The sequence below is a fragment of the Petromyzon marinus genome, chromosome 84 (assembly GCF_048934315.1).
Source record: "Petromyzon marinus isolate PM22_M1 ecotype Great Lakes invasive population chromosome 84, UKy_Petmar_22M1.pri1.0, whole genome shotgun sequence".
NCBI lineage: Eukaryota > Metazoa > Chordata > Hyperoartia > Petromyzontiformes > Petromyzontidae > Petromyzon > Petromyzon marinus.
Genome location: NC_133749.1, coordinates 4,054,069 through 4,060,137, shown reverse-complemented (window position 1 = coordinate 4,060,137; position 6,069 = coordinate 4,054,069). Strand labels below are relative to the sequence as shown.

The 6,069-nt window shown below is 50.1% G+C and overlaps 1 long non-coding RNA gene across 1 annotated transcript; it reads left to right on the top strand.

Moving 5' to 3' along the window:
* Positions 1–2,456: 2,456 nt before the first annotated feature.
* Positions 2,457–3,772, top strand: LOC142907873 (uncharacterized). Its single transcript, XR_012931323.1, has 3 exons — positions 2,457–2,913; positions 2,982–3,175; positions 3,220–3,772. It is a non-coding gene; the product is annotated as an uncharacterized LOC142907873 (long non-coding RNA).
* Positions 3,773–6,069: the final 2,297 nt, after the last annotated feature.

Below are 6,069 nucleotides of genomic sequence, written 5' to 3'. Positions count from 1 at the left end.
GCAACGGGACGCTTGGGGCCCTCGACGCTGACCCAACGTCGGGTGGCAACGTTGGCCCGACGTTGGGACGAACGGTTTTGGGGCAAAGCGTTACCACGTGGGCCGGAAATCGGAACGGGGGGGCCACGTGGAGCTCCTCAGGGCAGTGCGCTCGCAAAAAAAGAAAAAACCACTGCACCGCCTTACACTGGCTACCAAATCTGATGCTCATCCAGTCTACCAAAAATCCTTTAAGTGGCTTATCCGAGGCTCGTTCCGCCTATGCAGTCGACCAAAATCCGGCGGCAACGCTGATGCAATCTTACCGACTCTTTAAAGTGGCGTCTGGTCGCTTTGTTTTAACGAATGTAAGTGGTGTAACTCCATATATCCCCATATATCCCCATACCTCCTCCTCCACCTCCACCACCCCCAAAAATGCTTTTGCAATCTCCCAAGAGTCGCCGAGAGTAGAGACGACGTTTTTATTTTTTTATTTCTAAAAAAAAACAGAGTTTCCCCGCTCATATCCAGCGGCGCTTCCGACGACGACGCTTATCCGTTGCTCCAAATGCAATCGGTGTGCCGCTTATGCAGTCTACCAAGTGTGTGTGTGTAGCGTTGACCTCGCGCGCGCGCTTATCTGGTGTATCATTTCCAATCGGTGTATGCTACCCATTGCTTATGCAGTCTACGAAGTGTACAGTGTTGAAGGGTTTACCATTGTTATCTAGTGTAACAATTCTATAGGTTGTAGACCATAATGCTTATCCGGTGTACCAATAGCAATCTGTATAGCACCGTTTTTGCTGATGCAGTCTACACAATATACAATGTTACGTAAAAATTGTACAGTTCTTATTTAGTGTAGTAATTCTACAGACTAGGCCGTACACGCTTATCTGATGTACCAATTCCAATCAATCGAGGTATCACACTCATTGCTTATACAGTCTATCAAGTGTACACGATGTTAAAACGTTTACCGTTCTTATCGAGTGTAGCAATTCTACAGATTATAGACCATGTGCACTTATCCGGTGTACCAATTCCAATCTGTGTGGCACACTCATTGCTTATGCGGTGTACCAAGTGTACACGATGTTAAAACGTTTACCGTTCTTATCGAGTGTAGCAATTCTACAGATTATAGACCATGTGCACTTATCCGGTGTACCAATTCCAATCTGTGTGGCACACTCATTGCTTATGCAGTCTACCAAGTGTACACGATGTTAAAACGTTTACCGTTCTTATCGAGTGTAGCAATTTTACAGATTATAGACCATGCGCACTTATTCGGTGTACCAATTCCAATCTATAGCACCCTCATTGCTTATGCGGTCTAAAATATTTAAAAAGTGTAGTTCTTTTCTAGTGTAGCAATTCTACAGACTAAACCGTAAACGCTTATCTGGTGTATTAATTCCAATCGAGGTATCACACATTGCTTATACAGTCTACCAAGTGTACACGATGTTAAAACGTTTACCGTTCTTATCGAGTGTAGCAATTCTACAGGTTATGGACCTTGTGCACTTATCCGGTGTGCCAATTCCAATCTGTTGGACCCTCATTGCTTATTCGGTCAACACAATGTACAATGTTTATAAGTTTAGTTCTTATCTAGTGTAACAATTCTACAGACTAGACCGTACACGCTTATCTGGTGTACCAAATGCAATCGGGGTATCACACCCATTGCTTATGCAGTTTACCAAGTCTACGAAGTATATACAATGTTTAAAAGTGTTCCAATCTTATCTAGTGTAGAAATTGTACAGGCTGTCAGTCATACACGCGTATCCGGTATACCAAATATAATCCGTGTTACACTCGTTGCTAATGCAGTCTACCAACTGTACACAATGTTTAAAAGTTTACCGTTCTTATCTAGTGTAGCAATTGTACAAGTTGTAGACTGCGCTTATCCGGTATACCAAATACAATTTGTATGACACCTGTTGCTTATGCAGTCTACCAAGTGTACAATGTTAAAGAGTTTACTGTTCAATTCACAGGGTCTCTGTGTGAGTGGTGAGTCTGTGAGTCTCTGTGTGAGTGAGTCTGTGGGTCTCTGTGTGAGTGGTGAGTCTGTGAGTCTCTGTGTGAGTGAGTCTGTGGGTCTCTGTGTGAGTCTGTAGGTCTCTGTGTGAGTGAGTCTATGGGTCTGTGTGTGAGTGAGTCTGTGGGTCTCTGTGTGATGAGTCTGTGGGTCTCTGTGTGGTGAGTCTGTGGGTCTCTGTGTGAGTCTGTAGGTCTCTGTGTGAGTGAATCTGTGGGTCTCTGTGTGAGTCTGTGGGTCTCTGTGTGAGTGAGTCTGTGGGTCTCTGTGTGAGTGAGTCTGTGGGTCTCTGTGTGAGTGAGTCTGTGGGTCTCTGTGTGAGTGAGTCTGTGGGTCTCTGTGTGAGTGGTGAGTCTGTGGGTCTCTGTGTGAGTGGTGAGTCTGTGGGTCTCTGTTGTGAGTGGTGAGTCTGTGGGTCTCTGTGTGAGTGAGTCTGTGGGTCTCTATGTGGTGAGTCTGTGGGTCTCTGTGTGAGTGAGTCTGTGGGTCTCTGTGTGAGTGAGTCTGTGGGTCTTTGTGTGGTGAGTCTGTGGGTCTGTGTGTGAGTGGTGAGTCTGTGGGTCTCTGTGTGAGTGGTGAGTCTGTGGGTCTCTGTGTGAGTGAGTCTGTGGGTCTCTGTGTGAGTGAGTCTGTGGGTCTCTGTGTGAGCGAGTCTGTGGGTCTCTGTGTGAGTGAGTCTGTGGGTCTATGTGTGAGTGGTGAGTCTGTGGGTCTCTGTGTGAGTCTGTAGGTCTCTGTGTGAGTGAATCTGTGGGCCTCTGTGTGAATCTGTGGGTCTCTGTGTGGTGAGTCTGTGGGTCTCTGTGTGAGTGAGTCTGTAGGTCTCTGTGTGAGTGAGTCTGTGGGTCTCTGTGTGAGTGAGTCTGTGGGTCTCTGTGTGAGTGAGTCTGTGGGTCTCTGTGTGAGTGAGTCTGTGGGTCTCTGTGTGAGTCTGTAGGTCTCTGTGTGAGTGAGTCTGTGGGTCTCTGTGTGAGTGAGTCTGTGGGTCTCTGTGTGAGTGGTGAGTCTGTGAGTCTCTGTGTGAGTGAGTCTGTGGGGCTCTGTGTGAGTGAGTCTGTGGGTCTCTGTGTGAGTCTGTGGGTCTCTGTGTGAGTGAGTCTGTGGGTCTCTGTGTGAGTGGTGAGTCTGTGGGTCTCTGTGTGAGTGAGTCTGTGGGGCTCTGTGTGAGTCTGTAGGTCTCTGTGTGAGTGAGTCTGTGGGTCTCTGTGTGAGTGAGTCTGTGGGTCTCTGTGTGAGTGGTGAGTCTGTGGGTCTCTGTGTGATGAGTCTGTGGGTCTCTGTGTGGTGAGTCTGTGGGTCTCTGTGTGAGTCTGTGGGTCTCTGTGTGAGTGAGTCTGTAGGTCTCTGTGTGAGTGAGTCTGTGGGTCTCTGTGTGAGTGAGTCTGTGGGTCTCTGTGTGAGTCTGTAGGTCTCTGTGTGAGTGAGTCTGTAGGTCTTTGTGTGAGTGAGTCTGTGGGTCTCTGTGTGAGTCTGTGGGTCTCTGTGTGAGTGAGTCTGTGGGTCTCTGTGTGAGTCTGTGGGTCTCTGTGTGGTGAGTCTGTGGGTCTCTGTGTGAGTCTGTGGGTCTCTGTGTGAGTGAGTCTGTGGGTCTCTGTGTGAGTGAGTCTGTGGGTCTCTGTGTGGTGAGTCTGTGGGTCTCTGTGTGGTGAGTCTGTAGGTCTCTGTGTGAGTGAATCTGTGGGTCTCTGTGTGAGTCTGTAGGTCTCTGTGTGAGTGAGTCTGTGGGTCTCTGTGTGAGTCTGTAGGTCTCTGTGTGAGTGAATCTGTGGGTCTCTGTGTGAGTCTGTAGGTCTCTGTGTGAGTGAGTCTGTGGGTCTCTGTGTGAGTGAGTCTGTGGGTCTCTGTGTGAGTGAGTCTGTGGGTCTCTGTGTGAGTGAGTCTGTGGGTCTCTGTGTGGTGAGTCTGTGAGTCTCTGTGTGAGTGAGTCTGTGGGTCTCTGTGTGAGTGAGTCTGTGGGTCTCTGTGTGGTGAGTCTGTAGGTCTCTGTGTGGTGAGTCTGTGGGTCTCTGTGTGAGTCTGTAGGTCTCTGTGTGAGTGAGTCTGTGGGTCTCTGTGTGAGTGAGTCTGTAGGTCTCTGTGTGGTGAGTCTGTGGGTCTCTGTGTGAGTGAGTCTGTAGGTCTCTGTGTGAGTGAGTCTGTGGGTCTCTGTGTGAGTCTGTGGGTCTCTGTGTGAGTGAGTCTGTGGGTCTCTGTGTGAGTGAGTCTGTGGGTCTCTGTGTGGTGAGTCTGTGGGTCTCTGTGTGAGTCTGTGGGTCTCTGTGTGAGTGAGTCTGTGGGTCTCTGTGTGAGTCTGTGGGTCTCTGTGTGAGTGGTGAGTCTGTGGGTCTCTGTGTGAGTGAGTCTGTGGGTCTCTGTGTGAGTGAGTCTGTGGGTCTCTGTGTGAGTGAGTCTGTGGGTCTCTGTATGAGTGAGTCTGTGGGTCTCTGTGTGAGTGAGTCTATGGGTCTCTGTGTGAGTGAGTCTGTGGGTCTCTGTGTGAGTGAGTCTGTGGGTCTCTGTTGTGAGTGGTGAGTCTGTGGGTCTCTGTGTGAGTGAGTCTGTGGGTCTCTATGTGGTGAGTCTGTGGGTCTCTGTGTGAGTGAGTCTGTGGGTCTCTGTGTGAGTGAGTCTGTGGGTCTTTGTGTGGTGAGTCTGTGGGTCTGTGTGTGAGTGGTGAGTCTGTGGGTCTCTGTGTGAGTGGTGAGTCTGTGGGTCTCTGTGTGAGTGAGTCTGTGGGTCTCTGTGTGAGTGAGTCTGTGGGTCTCTGTGTGAGCGAGTCTGTGGGTCTCTGTGTGAGTGAGTCTGTGGGTCTATGTGTGAGTGGTGAGTCTGTGGGTCTCTGTGTGAGTCTGTAGGTCTCTGTGTGAGTGAATCTGTGGGCCTCTGTGTGAATCTGTGGGTCTCTGTGTGGTGAGTCTGTGGGTCTCTGTGTGAGTGAGTCTGTAGGTCTCTGTGTGAGTGAGTCTGTGGGTCTCTGTGTGAGTGAGTCTGTGGGTCTCTGTGTGAGTGAGTCTGTGGGTCTCTGTGTGAGTGAGTCTGTGGGTCTCTGTGTGAGTCTGTAGGTCTCTGTGTGAGTGAGTCTGTGGGTCTCTGTGTGAGTGAGTCTGTGGGTCTCTGTGTGAGTGGTGAGTCTGTGAGTCTCTGTGTGAGTGAGTCTGTGGGGCTCTGTGTGAGTGAGTCTGTGGGTCTCTGTGTGAGTCTGTGGGTCTCTGTGTGAGTGAGTCTGTGGGTCTCTGTGTGAGTGGTGAGTCTGTGGGTCTCTGTGTGAGTGAGTCTGTGGGGCTCTGTGTGAGTCTGTAGGTCTCTGTGTGAGTGAGTCTGTGGGTCTCTGTGTGAGTGAGTCTGTGGGTCTCTGTGTGAGTGGTGAGTCTGTGGGTCTCTGTGTGATGAGTCTGTGGGTCTCTGTGTGGTGAGTCTGTGGGTCTCTGTGTGAATCTGTGGGTCTCTGTGTGAGTGAGTCTGTAGGTCTCTGTGTGAGTGAGTCTGTGGGTCTCTGTGTGAGTGAGTCTGTGGGTCTCTGTGTGAGTCTGTAGGTCTCTGTGTGAGTGAGTCTGTAGATCTCTGTGTGAGTGAGTCTGTGGGTCTCTGTGTGAGTCTGTGGGTCTCTGTGTGAGTGAGTCTGTGGGTCTCTGTGTGAGTCTGTGGGTCTCTGTGTGGTGAGTCTGTGGGTCTCTGTGTGAGTCTGTGGGTCTCTGTGTGAGTGAGTCTGTGGGTCTCTGTGTGAGTGAGTCTGTGGGTCTCTGTGTGGTGAGTCTGTGGGTCTCTGTGTGGTGAGTCTGTAGGTCTCTGTGTGAGTGAATCTGTGGGTCTCTGTGTGAGTCTGTAGGTCTCTGTGTGAGTGAGTCTGTGGGTCTCTGTGTGAGTCTGTAGGTCTCTGTGTGAGTGAATCTGTGGGTCTCTGTGTGAGTCTGTAGGTCTCTGTGTGAGTGAGTCTGTGGGTCTCTGTGTGAGTGAGTCTGTGGGTCTCTGTGTGAGTGAGTCTGTGGGTCTCTGTGTGAGTGAGTCTGTGGGTCTCTGTGTGGTGAGTCTGTGAGTCTCTGTGTGAG